Source organism: Engystomops pustulosus, chromosome 5 (genome assembly GCF_040894005.1).
Source record: "Engystomops pustulosus chromosome 5, aEngPut4.maternal, whole genome shotgun sequence".
NCBI classification, from domain to species: Eukaryota; Metazoa; Chordata; class Amphibia; order Anura; family Leptodactylidae; genus Engystomops; species Engystomops pustulosus.
The window spans coordinates 42,723,061-42,738,449 of record NC_092415.1 but is presented as its reverse complement, the minus strand read 5'-3'; positions in this window follow the sequence as shown (position 1 = coordinate 42,738,449).

The following is a 15,389-nucleotide window of genomic DNA, read 5'->3' as shown; positions in this document are numbered from 1 at the left end:
GGATGTTCATGCTCCGCGGTTACTCAGGTTATTTCATCAGGTCTATCCTCAGAACCCATCTTTAAGATCTAGGGGTCCGAAGGCCCCCCGACAGGGGGGGGGGGTACTGTCAGGGTCGCTAGGGAGAATGCTGGGGCTTCTGGTTCTTCTGCTGGTGCCAGCAGTGTTCTCCGACCCCCGGCACGTATCCGCGCAAACACCACCTCTTGTCCCGGGCAGTGGCTGCTAAGATCTTGCGCTGTCTAGGAGTTGTGTTCGGAACTGCTGGGACTTGTGGTACCTCTGCATGATGCCTGCTTGTTCTGCACCATGAGGGGTTAATTCCCAGAAGCTGTCCAGCTCATATCAGGTTCTGGAGGTGGAGTTCTGGCTGCATAAATTGCAGCTTCACTAGTCACCTGTGCCAGTGTTTGAAATCCCTTCATCACTCGCTTGCTGCATTAGGTTGTATTGCTCTGTATCTGTATCTGTATTGTTGTGACCTCGGCTCGTTTTTGACATTGACTCTTTGCTTACTGATTTTGCTCTTGACGTACCCTCACGTTGTGACTCCGGCTAGTTTTATGTTTGTCAGTCTGTTTGTGTTTCCCTTCCCACACTTATCCAGTGTATTTCGAGTCTTCAAGTAGTCACCCCACAGTTTAGCGTGGGGGGGCTATAGGAAGGGACAGAGGTTGGGACAAGCTCAGGGCACACTATCCCCTGTCTTCTGTGTTACCCAACCCTAACAGCCACAATATTGCTGTTTTCCTACACTCTGGACTTGTTCTATTTTTGGGTGCTTCTATTTCTTCTACTCGTTTGGGGGGCACAAAGAGAGCAGCTAGAAGCTGGACTAAGGAGTTCTAAACCTTTTAGTTTATGCGCAATACATTAATCCCTTGCATATATATAGCATAGATCCAGCACCACCCGGCACCAAAATGAAAAAATGCCCCTCAAAGAGTTAGGACTCTTGCACACAAACGTTGTTTCCTCAGGTGATACAGCGGAATTTTTTGTGGCTGTATCAGAGCTCCATGTATTTCTATAGGATCATACACAGGTAAGGATTCCCCAGCCCCATGTCTCAGCCTAACTCCCTTAAGAAAAAACTCAGAGCAGGCCTTAATCTCGGCAGTGGATCTTGAGGCTGTGGCCACATTTACTAAAACCCCTTTGCCACTTTTCTGGCAGACTTTGCACATTCTTTTGTGTGCAAACTGCAGTATTTAAGAACTGTTTGAGCCACATATGTGTCGAACACAACCCATTTGTGTTGCGGCTTCACTGTTCCTTGTGATACACAATTTTCTACACTAAAAGGGGCATTCCAGTGCACAGTCAGACCGTGGGCCACATGTAACAAGTGGTGTCCAGCAGAATTGTTTTGCACACCCTATGTTAAAGAGATTTTCCCACAAACAAAAGTTAGGCCCTATCCACGGGATTGGGCCTAACTTGCTGATCAGTGAGGGTCTCATGCTGAGACCCCCACAGATCACGAAAACGAGGGGTCCGATGGGGCCCACGTACCTCTGTCAGACCCCTTCATCTCTCTGTCAGACTAATTGAGCAGACGGTCGTGCATGACCGTTCTGCTCCATTAATCTTTAAGAGGCTGATGGAAATTGCCAAATGCTGAGCTCGTTTTCATGATCTGTGGGGGTCTCATTAGTGAGACCCCCACTGATCACCATGGATATGGCCTAACTTTTGTTCGTGTTCGTGCACCAAAAAAAGTTGTATCAGGCACCAGATTCATGAAGAACGCTCCCCACAAATGATGAATCTGGCCACTCTGCACACTACACATGGCTGGACCATTATACAACCTCTTGTGTCACCCCCCTCATCCTCATAGTCTGTAAGCTCTTGTGAGCAGGACCCTCACTCCTATTGTTCCATATGTTTGTTTGTTCTTTGTAATGTAATATAGTTGTATATGTCCCCTATGATTTGTAAAGCGCTACGTAATTTGATGGCGCTATATAAAAAAGATTATTATTATTATATTATTACACAGGCAACTGCACATAGTATGGACGGCACTGTTTTTGATAAATGTGGGCCAGTGTGTTATCCGTGTCTTTTACGCATATGCGGTGGGTTGCTAGGTAACAACCTCCCATTTTTTTATGTGGTGTCCAAATACGGATGACAAAAGGAATACACTCGGCCTACTTTGCTGCTTTTTGCGGCTATAGGACAAAAAGATTGTGTGAATGAGGTGATTTTTTCCACAATGTGTGTATGGGATTGTTATACACGACAATGCTTCTGCATTATGCTGTTGATTTTCCAGTCGAAAATGCCACAAAGCGAGGTGTGCAGTCACCTTTACTTAGGAAATCGACCCACAAACCATCTCTCTAACGTCCTTAGGCATGATGACATAGAGTGTCTTCATATAAGCTCCACATACGTAATCCTGCAAAAGCACATACCTTACTGCTTTACTTACCTACTAAAAGTTTCTAAGCTTTCCCTGTTTACCTCCGCTCACCAGCACTTTTATCAGAAAGGGATAACTTCTCCCACTACTTTTGAAACAAGGGCTTTAGTTTCATGTGGACCAAAATGTCTGCTGTATTCTTAGACAATTGTTTCCATTCCCCGCTTGAGCTTGATCCATTGTACTCCGGCTCAGTGAACTAAATGGCAGAAAGTGAACATGCAGTAAACTCAATGAGAAATTCCTGCACTTGCGTGACATTCTCCATGAGTACATGATCCTTAATCCGCATCTTCCAACCGTCTCTCCCAACGTCTGTTTAATGTGACCCTTTCCAGCTAAATGCTGAGTTAAATAAGGTCACGGAAACTGCATTAAAAATGAATCATCGGGAGCACATCCGTTAAATGAAGCATAGCCCTTATATAAATGATAAACTGCCAGCTGCATCTTCAATACTGTCCGCCATTGCACTCAAAGAGGGACAACAAGTCATGTGTAATGACAACGGCAACATTTTCGCAATATAAGTAAGTATTTAAATATAACATTATTTTTAAGTTTTGTTTTACTGCTGTACTATACTCTGTCCTCCTCGCTTGGTCTCAAACCTATTTCCAAGTAGGAGAGAGACCTAAACGTCTTAAATATGACTGAAAAATTAAAAAAAAAATGATGACACACCCATCAAAGCCACAACATGTGCAGCCACCACAGGGCAAATTACAAATAATTTTTTTCAGGTGGTAAAACTATCAAAAATGTGTCCAGATGCCTCATGTAGCTGCTGGAGAGGATGTGGACAAATAGGCACTGCACTCCATGGGGCTTATTTACGAAGGGTTGCGGATCGCACTTTTATTGGACAGTTCACCGTTTTCAGGGATTGCACAAGCCTAACAGGTGTCTGTGCTGAGATTGTGTCACACGCAATCAGTTTTTGGCGCAGCTGCGCTGGCTTCCATGTGACACAAATTGGGGGGAGTGGCATCGGACGGCCCAAGTGATTCGGACTGAACGCTTGATTTAACTTTCAAATTGTGTCACCAGATAATGAGGGTCATTAACTAAGGGCCCGAATCGCTTTTTTCTGTCGGGTTTCCCGAATTTTTCCAATTATCCCTAAATTGCGCTGGGTTTTTGGCGCACGCGATTGGATTGTGGCACATCGGCATCGGGGGGGGGGGGGGGGGGCCCTCATCGGAAAACCCGACAGATTCTGAAAAAACGCGGAATTTACACGCGCTTACCCGCACCCAGCAACGGATGGTGAACTCCAGTGAACTCTGATGGACTTCAGTGCAGCAGCGACACCTGTTGGACGTCGGGCGCACTACCTTAGTGGATCGCCGGAAGACCCGAATCCTCGACTGAGAATGCTCCGCTGGATCGCGACAGGACCGGGTAAGTAAATCTGACCCACTGGTCCTGTCCTGCCACAATCCAATCGCGTGCGCCAAAAGCCCGGGGCAATTCAGCGCAAATCGGAAAAATTCAGGAAACCCGAAAAAAGCGATTCGGGCCCTTAGTAAATGACCCCCAATGTCTTACATGCACCACTAAGAAGAAGGTGAACTCCAGCGGACCTGAGCAGAGAAGCGACACATGATCTTAGTGAATCGCGGCACAGTGCATTATCCACGGACAATGCACTTTCGGTGAACTCCGCGGTCGGGTAAGTAAATGTGCCCCTATATCTTCTGGGAATGCCCACACCTTACTGATTTCTGGCATACTCTGCATCAAGGCATCACCAGTATGACCGCTATATCACATCCCATGCCTGCCATAGTTCCCATATATTCTCCTCCGTAAGTTCAACTATTTCTCAATAATGGAGATCCACCACCTCCCTGACATTACAGAAGTCTGCAAAAATATGAGTATATAAATGCCCGAACCTAACTAAGGACTAAACACATGCTTCAAGCCTGGCAAGTCTGGACTTTCTGACCCACAACAAGACCAGATCTAATCCTATTAACTCCCAAATATAACTCTAGATACTGTGATTTGGTAATCTTCTTATATTTGTTATCCGTGGCCTCCTTCCTTCTAAAATCAACTTTTAAAATTATGCTAATTAGCATAAAAAGATACTGCTGCAGCTTTACAGGCCCTCCCTCTCAGCATCCTCAGCATTTCCCCCTCACTCTGCCTGATGTAATCTCATTGCGCAGGAAGTTTCAGCAAACAGTGGGTGTGGGAGTGCTCTATGCACAGTGTAACAATCAATCTGCAGCTCTGGGAACTGCTCCAGTAGTCCTTCAGTCTCATTACCATAATTTTAAAAGTTTATTTTAGAAGGAAAGAGGCAATGGAAGACAAATATAAGAAGATCACGGAGCCTGAATCTATAAATTAGTGTCCCTGGTTTATCATGCTGGATTTTGATGGTAAATTTCCAGTAGATCACTCCTCTTTATGTTGTTATTTGGTGGTGTTATTTGTTTTCTTTCTACAAATGCACCTTGTAAAATTCTTGTACTATATATGCTATATACAATCAAAATAATTGTAGAAGATAAAACTATGTGAAATAAATCCTACACCAATCATACTGCCAATCAAACCTACACACCATGGAGGCCTTGGCTCTGAGATTACATATTACTTCTGTCCTCCCTTTCTTCAGGGCTGGTTATAGTTATTCTGGGCTATCACCATACCTTTTTAGTGACTTTGTTTATTGTTTTCCTGGTATCCTGATCTTGGCTCCTATTCAGACTATTCTTTCGTATTTGTAATGTTTTACTTTATGGTCTCTCTGTTGTGACAGATTTGGTGACTAATTTTACTTGTTTGTATTGTTTTTGTCCTTGTCTATATGTTTTTAACGTAAGGAAGAATTGCCATCAAGTTGTCCCGTAACACCTCGGGTTCGTGATGCAAGTAGGTAGGGCTGTTGGGCAAGGTTCAGTATCAGGACTCACTGTCTGTGTCTGTGTTCCTATATCTGGTCCTCTCATAGCACAATATCATTTATTTGCTGAAAGTGGACAACCCCTATAAGTACAATGACTTTTTTGGTTGTTTCCTTATGAAAATTATAGACCAATTGGAGTAACACAAGCAAAAAACTGCACTGAAACCAGTTCTTGTACACACAGTCATAAGCCTTCATAAGCTGATTTTCTGCAGTCCAGGAACAGGCTGAGGCAGAAAAGTTCAGCCAGAATCTGAGTATGTCCTATCTGTTTCAAATTCCAATGTAATTGGTAATGTGTAACAGTTCCCACATTTCATTAGAAACGTACAAGTAGAATAAACCATTACACTGTAAAGGTCATGCCAGCAGACTGGCCTGGATATCATGCTATATGAATGACACATGGCCCCCAGTGCATGCAAGCAAATCCATCTTTATTGAATTATATGTGTCTGTTTCCTAGAGATAAAAATACAATTGAATATACTAGAGGCAACACCACTTGAAAAAAACAAGGAAACACATTGGGGCACATTTACTAAGGGTTTTTGAAGCATGCGATTGGATTGTGGCGCTTCGGCACCGGCTTTCAGGCGACAGAAATCGGGGGCGTGGCCGTCGAAAAACATTGTGCCCCAATGTGGCCGTTTTTAAATAAGAGAATAGTTTGGCCATTTTTATGTCTTAATAACATTATAAAATTCAATCAGTGATTGATATGTGTGCAATAATGTTGTCAATGAAAAATACAGATCATCCTTCAGAAAACAAGCAACTTTAACAGAAAAATTAAAAACATTATTATAATATTATAAATAAAATATAATATAATATAATATACTGTAACCACATGACTCACTGGGGTCTACTAGTACTTCTTGTAAATGAAGGAGATTGTTAAAAAATAAATAATGCACGCCTATTTCAGCATAAACAGCCCCCCCCACCAAATTACAAATATTAGAGACATGCATTTATGTATGGATTACAGTGTAGGCAGGATTATCCCACACATTGCTCCCCCAAATTAATTCTAACATATACAGTGCCCCATTTAATTAAAATGTACAGTGTCTTTCAAATTATAATATTGTGCCATGAATTATAATAATAGTGATTTACATATATACTTCACCAAAACAAAGCTTGTTACAAAAATACAGCACCAGTATGGAGTTCAATACAATTGTACAGTACTAAAACCAAGCTTCATACAGAAACACAGCACCAGGACCAATTTCCGATCCCTATATACATATACACAGTGGGTACGGAAAGTATTCAGATCCCTTTAAATTTTTCACCCTTTAGGTAAGATCAGAAAAGTAATTTTTTTGCTCATTAATGTACACTCTGGCCCTATCTTGACAGAAAAAAACAGAAATGTAGATATTTTTGCTAATTTATTAACCCCTCTTGCTATGGCCCTTTTCGATTTTGCGTTTTCATTTTTCACTGCTCACATTCAAAAGTCTATAACTTTTTTATTTTTCCATTTAAAGAGCTTTGTGATGAATAGTTTTTTGCATAACAAATTGCAATTCGCTGTAACAGTATTTAATATTCTGTGCTGTCTACTAGGAAGCAGGAGAAAAATTCCAGTGAAATTGTTTTAAAAAAAAAAGAAAAAAAATGCCATATTCTTGTGGGCTTGGTTTTTATGGTTTTCACTATGCGCCCCACATGACAAATCTCTTTTGGACGGTATGATCACGGAATACTAAATTTATATAGGCTTTGATGTGTCTTAATATATTTAAAAAAATTAAAACATGTATATAAAAAAGTGCAATCTGTGCAATTTTGCCATCTTCTGTGCTGTGTACGGAGCTATGTGACATGTCATTTTTTGCGAGATGAGAAGAAGTTTTCATTGCTACCATTGTAAGGATTGTACAGCATTTTTATAAAACTTTAAGTGCTATTTTATGTTACGGGTCAAACGCCGGGAATAACAGTTATAATATTTTGATCCAACCATATACTGCCATACTAAAGTTTGGGGAGTTTACTGACCATTTATTGCAATTTTCCACTGGCACATTGTAATAAATGATAAGAAGCTATCATGGTGATAGATCATTCTCCTAGATTACATCACGGGGAGTGATCTAAGCCAAGATGGTGGCGTCAGTTTGCCACCGGCTGTTTACCACAGGTGGCAGCTTTCCCAGTGGAAATCAGAGGGTTGACACCTGTAATCGATGCTAGTACCGATCGCGGTTGTTACTGGTGGGTGTTTGCTGCAATATACAGCAAACACTCACCTTGTATGGAAAGGGCTGTCACATGTCGGTAACAGGTTAAACAAGAAAAACTGAAATATCACATAGTCATAAGTATTCAGCCCCTTTGGTCAGTATTGAGTACAAGCCCCTTTGACCTAGTACAGCCACTGTAGAAAATGTGCACTATTATTTAAATATTATGCTGTACAATGTGCATTATAATATGTATATAATGGTGCACATCCTCCATTCTTTAGTGTGTCAGGTCAGATGCCGGGACCCCCTTGACATTGAAGGCCCCATAACCCCAGAGTACTGTGGAAGGAGTTTTCATCCAGGATGGATTTGGGACACAATTGTGAAGTGGAACAAAATGTATTTGATATTTTAAGCTTTTATTAAAAAAATAATAAACTGAAAAGTTTTGTCCTCTTTACTTTCAGTGCAGCGAACCCACTCCAGAAGTTCAGTGAGGATCTCTTTATGATCCAATGTTTTTCTAAATGACTGATGATGCATATATTCCACCTGTGTGTAATCAAGTCTCTGTGTAATTACACCTGCTCTGTGATAGTCTCAGGGTGCGGTCACACGTCGCGTTTACCGCATGCGTTAAAAAACGCATTGGAATAGCTGGAGAGTGATTTGCCTAATTAAACACCTCTTAACACTTGTGTTTACAAAACGCATGCGTTAACCGCGATGTTAACGCATGTGTTAACAATGTGTTAACAACCACATGCGTTAACTGCGATGTTAACGCATGCGTTAACTGTTGCGTTTTGTAAACACAGGTGTTAGCAGCTGTTTAATTAGGCAAATCACTCTCCAGCTATTGCAATGCGTTTTTAAACGCATGCGGTAAACGCGACGTGTGACAGCACCCTCAGGGTTCTGCATCATGAAGACAAGGAACACAGCAGGAGTGTGGCTTTAGATACTAGAGACATGATCCTGCAGAAAAGAGGAGTACATTTTTAGAGATTAGAGGCTTGATTCTGCTGCAAAGAGGAGTATTACTTTAGAAACTGGATCCTGCTGGGAAGAGGAGTATGGCTGTAGAGATTAGAGACTGGATCCTGCTGGGAAGAGGTGTATGGCTGTAGAGATTAGAGACTGGATCCTGCTGGGAAGAGGAGTAGGGCTGTAGAGATTAGAGACTGGATCCTGCTGGGAAGAGGAGTAGGGCTGTAGAGATTTGAGACTGGATCCTGCTGGGAAGAGGTGTATGGCTGTAGAGATTAGAGACTGGATCCTGCTGGGAAGAGGAGTAGGGCTGTAGAGATTAGAGACTGGATCCTGCTGGGAAGAGGAGTAGGGCTGTAGAGATTTGAGACTGGATCCTGCTGGGAAGAGGAGTATTGCTCTAGAGACTGGATCCTGCTGGAAAGTGTAGTATGGCTGTAGAGACTAGAGACTGAATCATGCTGGTAATAGAAGTATGGCTTTAGAGACTAGTGACTGGATTCTGCTGAAAAGAGAAGCATGGCTCTAAAGACTAGAGAATGGATCCTGCTGGAGACAGTAGTATGGTTGTAGAGATTATAGACTGGATCCTGCTGGAAAGAAGAATGGGCTGCAGAGATTAGAGACTGGATCCTACTGGAAAGAGCAGTATGGTTGTAGAGATTAGAGACTGGATTCTGAAGGAAAGAGGAGTGGGCTGTAGAGACTAGTGACTGGATCCTGCTGGGAGGAGGGGATTACTTTAAAAACTGAATTCTGCTGGGAAGAGGAGTATTGCTCTAGAGACTGGATCCTGCTGGAAAGTGTAGTATGGCTGTAAAGACTAGTGACTGGATTCTGCTGGAAAGTGTAGTATGGCTGTAGAGATTAGAGACTGGATTCTGCTGGAAAGAAGAATGGGCTGTAAAGACTAGTGACTGGATCCTGCTGGAAAGAGAAACATGGCTGTAAAGACTAGAGACTGGATCCTGCTGGAAAGAGGAGTATGTCTGTAGAGATTAAAGACTGGATCCTGCTGGATAGAAGAATGGGCTAAAGAGACTAGAGACTGGATCCTGCTGAAAAGAGAAGCATGGCTGTAAAGACTGAAGGCTGAATCCTGCTGGGAAGAGGAGTTTTGCTCTAGAGCAGACCTGGGCATTGTGCAGCTAGTGGGCCACTGACTATCTCTGACCAGTCCGCATGAGAGCATTGAAAACTTTGAACTCCCCTCCCCATCATTAAATAATTATTCAATTAGGTCCTCCATATTTTCATTGAATTATTGTAATGTTTTGCTTACTGTTTTTTTTTAGGAATAGGTTATATACGGAATACAGTATGTAGGTATTGGGTAGAACTGAGTTACGTATATTAGTCCAGCCCTCTAAAATCATTCCAGTTCCATTTGGCCTTATGGGAAAATTAATTGTCCACCCCAGTCTACAGTAGAGCTGGATTCTTTGTATTCTGCTGGGAAGAGGAGGGTGACTGTAGAGACTAGGGACTGGATCCTGCAAGAAAGAAAGGGCTTTAGAGATCAGAGACTTATTCTGCTGGAAAGAGGAGAGTGACTTTAGAGACTAGAGACTAGTGGGCTTCATGCCCACTGTAGCCACAATGATGTCCCCATTAGTCACAGTGATTCCTGCTGTAGCCACAATAATGCACAATAATACTCTTCCTGCTGGAAAGAGGAGTGTGGCTGTAGACACTAGTGGCTGGATTCTGCCGGGAAGAGGAGTATGGTTGTAGAGACCCAAGACCCAAGAGTTTAACTGGAGAATGGGTGAGGTGGAATGAGAAGTGACTGGTTCCTGGAAAGAGGACGTTCCTGTCTGAGTGTCTCTGACTGTCTGTGTGTATATATCTCTGTCTTTGACTGTCTCTGTCACTGACCGTCTGTCACTGACTGTCTCTGTCACTGGCTGTCTCTGACTGTCCGATCCTTTCTATCTACGTCTGTCTCTGACTGTCAATCTCCGTTTTTGTCTCTGACTATCTCTGTCTATGACTCCAAGTTGCTCTGACTGTCTCTGTTTTTCTCTGACTTTCTCTGACTGTCTCTGTCTGTCTCTGATTGTCTCTGACTTTCTCCGACTATCTTTGACCTTCTTTGACTGTGACTGTCTCTGTGTTTTTCTTTGACTGTCACTTTGTCTATTGGGAGATTTATCAGAAGTGTCTGAGAGCAGAACTGTTCTAATTGCCCATGGCAACCAATCAGAGCTCAAGTTTCATTTTCCCACAGCTCTTTATAAAATAATTTATTATTATTTCTGATGGTTTCCATGAACAACTGGAACAGCTTTACCTTTACATTTCTGATAAATCTCCCCCTATCTCTGTATCCTCATCCATGTTACCTCACACATAAGCGTCTTATACTCTTTGCCTCATAGTAACCAATCACAGCTCAGAGCTCATATTAATGACCTGTGGCAAAACAGCAGCCAATTACGGCTTAGCTTCTAACTGCCACAGCAGCAACAGCAGCCAATGGCTCCTGTATATGGTGGTAAATAAGTGTATTTTGAAAGTGCGGGGTGAAAAATTTGGCTCAAAACCTAGTCTATGACATTCCATGAGTCACAGAGCAGCTGTACAAAATATGGTGATTGTAAATGCAACAGTGTAGACTACCTTAGTGGACATACACGCACAGACACATACAATCAGCTTTTAAATACTAAATATGGCTTCTATGCTGAAAATAATAGGTGGGTATATTCATTTTTGGGATCATAGAGACAACTAGATGGTTAGTTAACTTAAGAAGTCCACAGCACAATATATAATATATATATATATATATATATATATATACACTCACCGGCCACTTTATTAGGTACACCTGTCCAACTGCTCGTTAACACTTAATTTCTAATCAGCCAATCACATGGCGGCAACTCAGTGTATTTAGGCATGTAGACGTGGTCAAGACAATCTCCTGCAGTTCAAACCGAGCATCAGTATGGGGAAGAAAGGTGATTTGAGAGCCTTTGAACGTGGCATGGTGGTTGGTGCCAGAAGGGCTGGTCTGAGTATTTCAGAAACTGCTGATCTACTTTGATTTTCACGCACAACCATCTCTAGGGTTTACAGAGAATGGTCCAAAAAAGGAAAAACATCCAGTGAGCGGCAGTTCTGTGGGCGGAAATGCCTTGTTGATGCCAGAGGTCATGGGCAGACTGGTTCGAGCTGATAGAAAGGCAACAGTGACTCAAATCGCCACCGTTAAACCAAGGTAGGCAGAAGAGCATCTCTGAATGCACAGTACGTCGAACTTTGAGGCAGATGGGCTATAGCAGCAGAAGACCACACCGGGTGCCACTCCTTTCAGCTAAGAACAGGAAACTGAGGCTACAATTTGCACAAGCTCATCGAAATTGGACAGTAGAAGATTGGAAAAACGTTGCCTGGTCTGATGAGTCTCGATTTCTGCTGCGACATTCGGATGGTAGGGTCAGAATTTGGCGTCAACAACATGAAAGCATGGATCCATCCTGCCTTGTATCAACGGTTCAGGCTGGTGGTGTCATGGTGTGGGAAATATTTTCTTGGCACTCTTTGGGCCCCTTGGTACCAATTGAGCATCGTTGCAACGCCACAGCCTACCCGAGTATTGTTGCTGACCATGTCCATCCCTTTATGACCACAATGTACCCAACATCTGATGGCTACTTTCACCAGGATAATGCGCCATGTCATAAAGCTGGAATCATCTCAGACTGGTTTCTTGAACATGACAATGAGTTCACTGTACTCAAATGGCCTCCACAGTCACCAGATCTCAATCCAATAGCATCTTTGGGATGTGGTGGAACGGGAGATTCGCATCATGGATGTGCAGCCGACAAATCTGCGGCAACTGTGTGATGCCATCATGTCAATATGGATCAAAATCTCTGAGGAATGCTTCCAGCACCTTGTTGAATCTATGCCACGAAGAATTGAGGCAGTTCTGAAGGCAAAAGGGGGTCCAACCCGTTACTAGCATGGTGTACCTAATAAAGTGGCCGGTGAGTGTATATATATATATATATATACGCATCTATCTCTCCCTGTCTGTCACTAACTCGCTATCCTCACTATCCCTGCCTGTCTCTCACTCTCCCTGCCTGTCTCTCACTCACTTTCACTACCTGTCTGTCTCTCATTTACTCTTCATGTCTGTAACTCACACTGGTTGTCTCTCTGTCACTCACGCTCCCTGTGTGTCTCTCAGTTACTCTCCCTGTCTGTCTCTCTGTCTTTCACTCACTTACTCTTCCTGTCTGTCTCTCAGTTACTCTCCCTTTCTGTCACTCACATTCACTGCCTGTCTGTCTCTGTCACTCACTCTCCCTGTCTGTCACTCAGTCACCCTGCCTGTCTCTTTGTCACTAACTCTCCCTGCATGTCTTTCTGCCTCCATCCATATTATCTCACACATAAGCATCTAATACTCATTACCTATAGTAACCAATCAAAGCCCAGAGCTCATATTAAAGGGAACCTGTCATCAGAAATTGACCTAATAAACCACTACCAATATGTTGTCATGCAGCTGAACACCTTTAAGATTGTTTCTCTTTCATCACCCAGGGTGGTGGCATCATCCAGGAAACCAACTTTGAAGTGAGATGTTAACTGGCTTTATAAAGTCAAGGAAGTTGAGATTTTAACACTCAAGTCAACCTCTTTTTTCCTCAGAAAGCCCCCTTGACCGTAATTGCTGATCCTGCATCCAAAGACATTACTAACCAGATCTCCCAATGACAAGTTTCCCACCTTGACCTCAAGGTTAAAATCTCCACCTCGTTGACTTTATACAACCAATTTTCCTCTGAATTCAAAGTTGATTTTCTGGATGATGCTACTACCATGGGCCATGAAAGAAACAAAAACTTCAAGGTGTTATGCACTGCTTGACAATTTACTGGTAGTGGTTTATTAGGACAGTTGCTGATGACAGATTCCCTTTAATGACCTGTAGCAAAAAAGCAACCAATCACGGCTCAGCTTCCAACTGCCACAGCAGCAGCAGTAGACAATGGCTCCTGTATATGGTGGTTAATAAGTGTATTTTGGAAAGTGAGGGGTGAAATGTTTGGCTCAAAACCTAGTCTAGTCATTTTTTTAATTTTTTTTACATTTTTCAACATAGTCCCCTTTTAGAATGATACACTTCTCCCAACGTCCCTGACATTTTTTTTACGCCTCCAAAAAATAGGATTTGTTGAACTCTCCAAAATATGCCTCCGTCTCGGCAATGACTTCCTCGTTTGAGCAAAAATTTTTTTACCGCGAGCCATTTCTTCATGTTAGGGAACAAGTAAAAGTTGCAGGGAGCCAGATCAGGTGAATACAGGGGGTAGGGCAGCAATTCATAACGCTATTCATGCAGTTTGGCGGCAACAACTCCAGATGAATGTGCTGGTACGTTATCGGGTTGAAACAGCACCTTATTTTTCGACAAATGCGGCCGTGTCTCCTTCAATTTTTTGTCAAATCGGTCTATTAACTCACTGTAGTATTTTCCAGTGCTCATTCTTCCTTTTTCTAAAAAATCCACGAGGGTGATGCCGTTTGCATCCCAAAAAATTGTTGCCATGACCTTTCCAGCCGATGGGATCGTCTTCGCCTTCTTTGGAGCCAATTCATCAGGAGAAATCTATTATTTTGATTGTTGCTTAGTTTCTGGTGTGTAATGATAAATCCAGGTTTCATCAACGGTGACAACTCGACGCAAAAACTCCTTTGGCATCTCGCTTAAATTGCTCCAAACACTACTTCGAAGTTAACAGCCGCATCCGCTTGTTGTCCACCGTGAGCACCCATTGGGCCGACAATTTTTTCATCGCCAACTTATCATGTAAAATATTACGGCATCTTCACGCACCTACTTCACGCACTTTCGTTTGTCGATCATTTTTAACTACCTACATAACAAAATGATATTTTTTATATTTTTTCTTTTACATCCCCCATGAAGTGCCCCATAATATAGTCAAACCCATGAACCACAGTATATACAGCAGACACCTTCCCTTTTCAATGCTGTACTTTGTATACTGCGTATCACTATAATGCACAGTCTCTCCTCCTCTGCACTGTATTCATCCAGTTTGTGTGCTGAAAACTGAAAGTATGTGGAAAGTAATTGATGTGCACCGTGTTTGACACCGTGGGGCACATTTACTAAGGGCTTTTGTGCATTCTTTAAGATGTAAACTGCTTGCACAGGTATTTAAAAAGTGTCTGCATCACATAGGTGTCACACGCGACCGTTTTGTGGCACAGCTGCACTAGGCATCATGCAACACAAATTAGAGCCAGATTTAACGTTCAAAGTCGGTCGCACGCCCTATTTTAAAGATGCACCACAAAAAAAGTTGGTGAACTCTTATCGGGCCAGTGCAGGGAAGCGACAAATTCATGATTTCTGGCACACTTTCTTAATGAATCTGTCGCACTGAGCGTTATACACGGGCCGAGCACTTTTAGTGCAGCTTCCCACATTCTTAGTAAACGTGCCCCTGTATCCCCTTCATTGTCTGGGGTCTAGATCATTCACCCTGGTGTATACACCTAATACCAGAACTGCAAACTTACAAAATCATCACTCCATGTTACATTTTGTGAAAGTGAATACAAGAAAATATAGATATACAGCAGCCCCTCTACTCCTGTACCCAGGGACCCCCCCCTCCTCTTGCACTCTCCAGCATCTGAGGACCCCCCTCCTCCTGTACCTGGGAACCCCCTCCGTCCTCCTGCACCTGGGGACCCCCCTCCTCCTGCACCTGAGGACACCTGCCCTCCTGTACTCGGAAACAACCTCCGTCCTCCTGCACCAGGGGACCCCCTC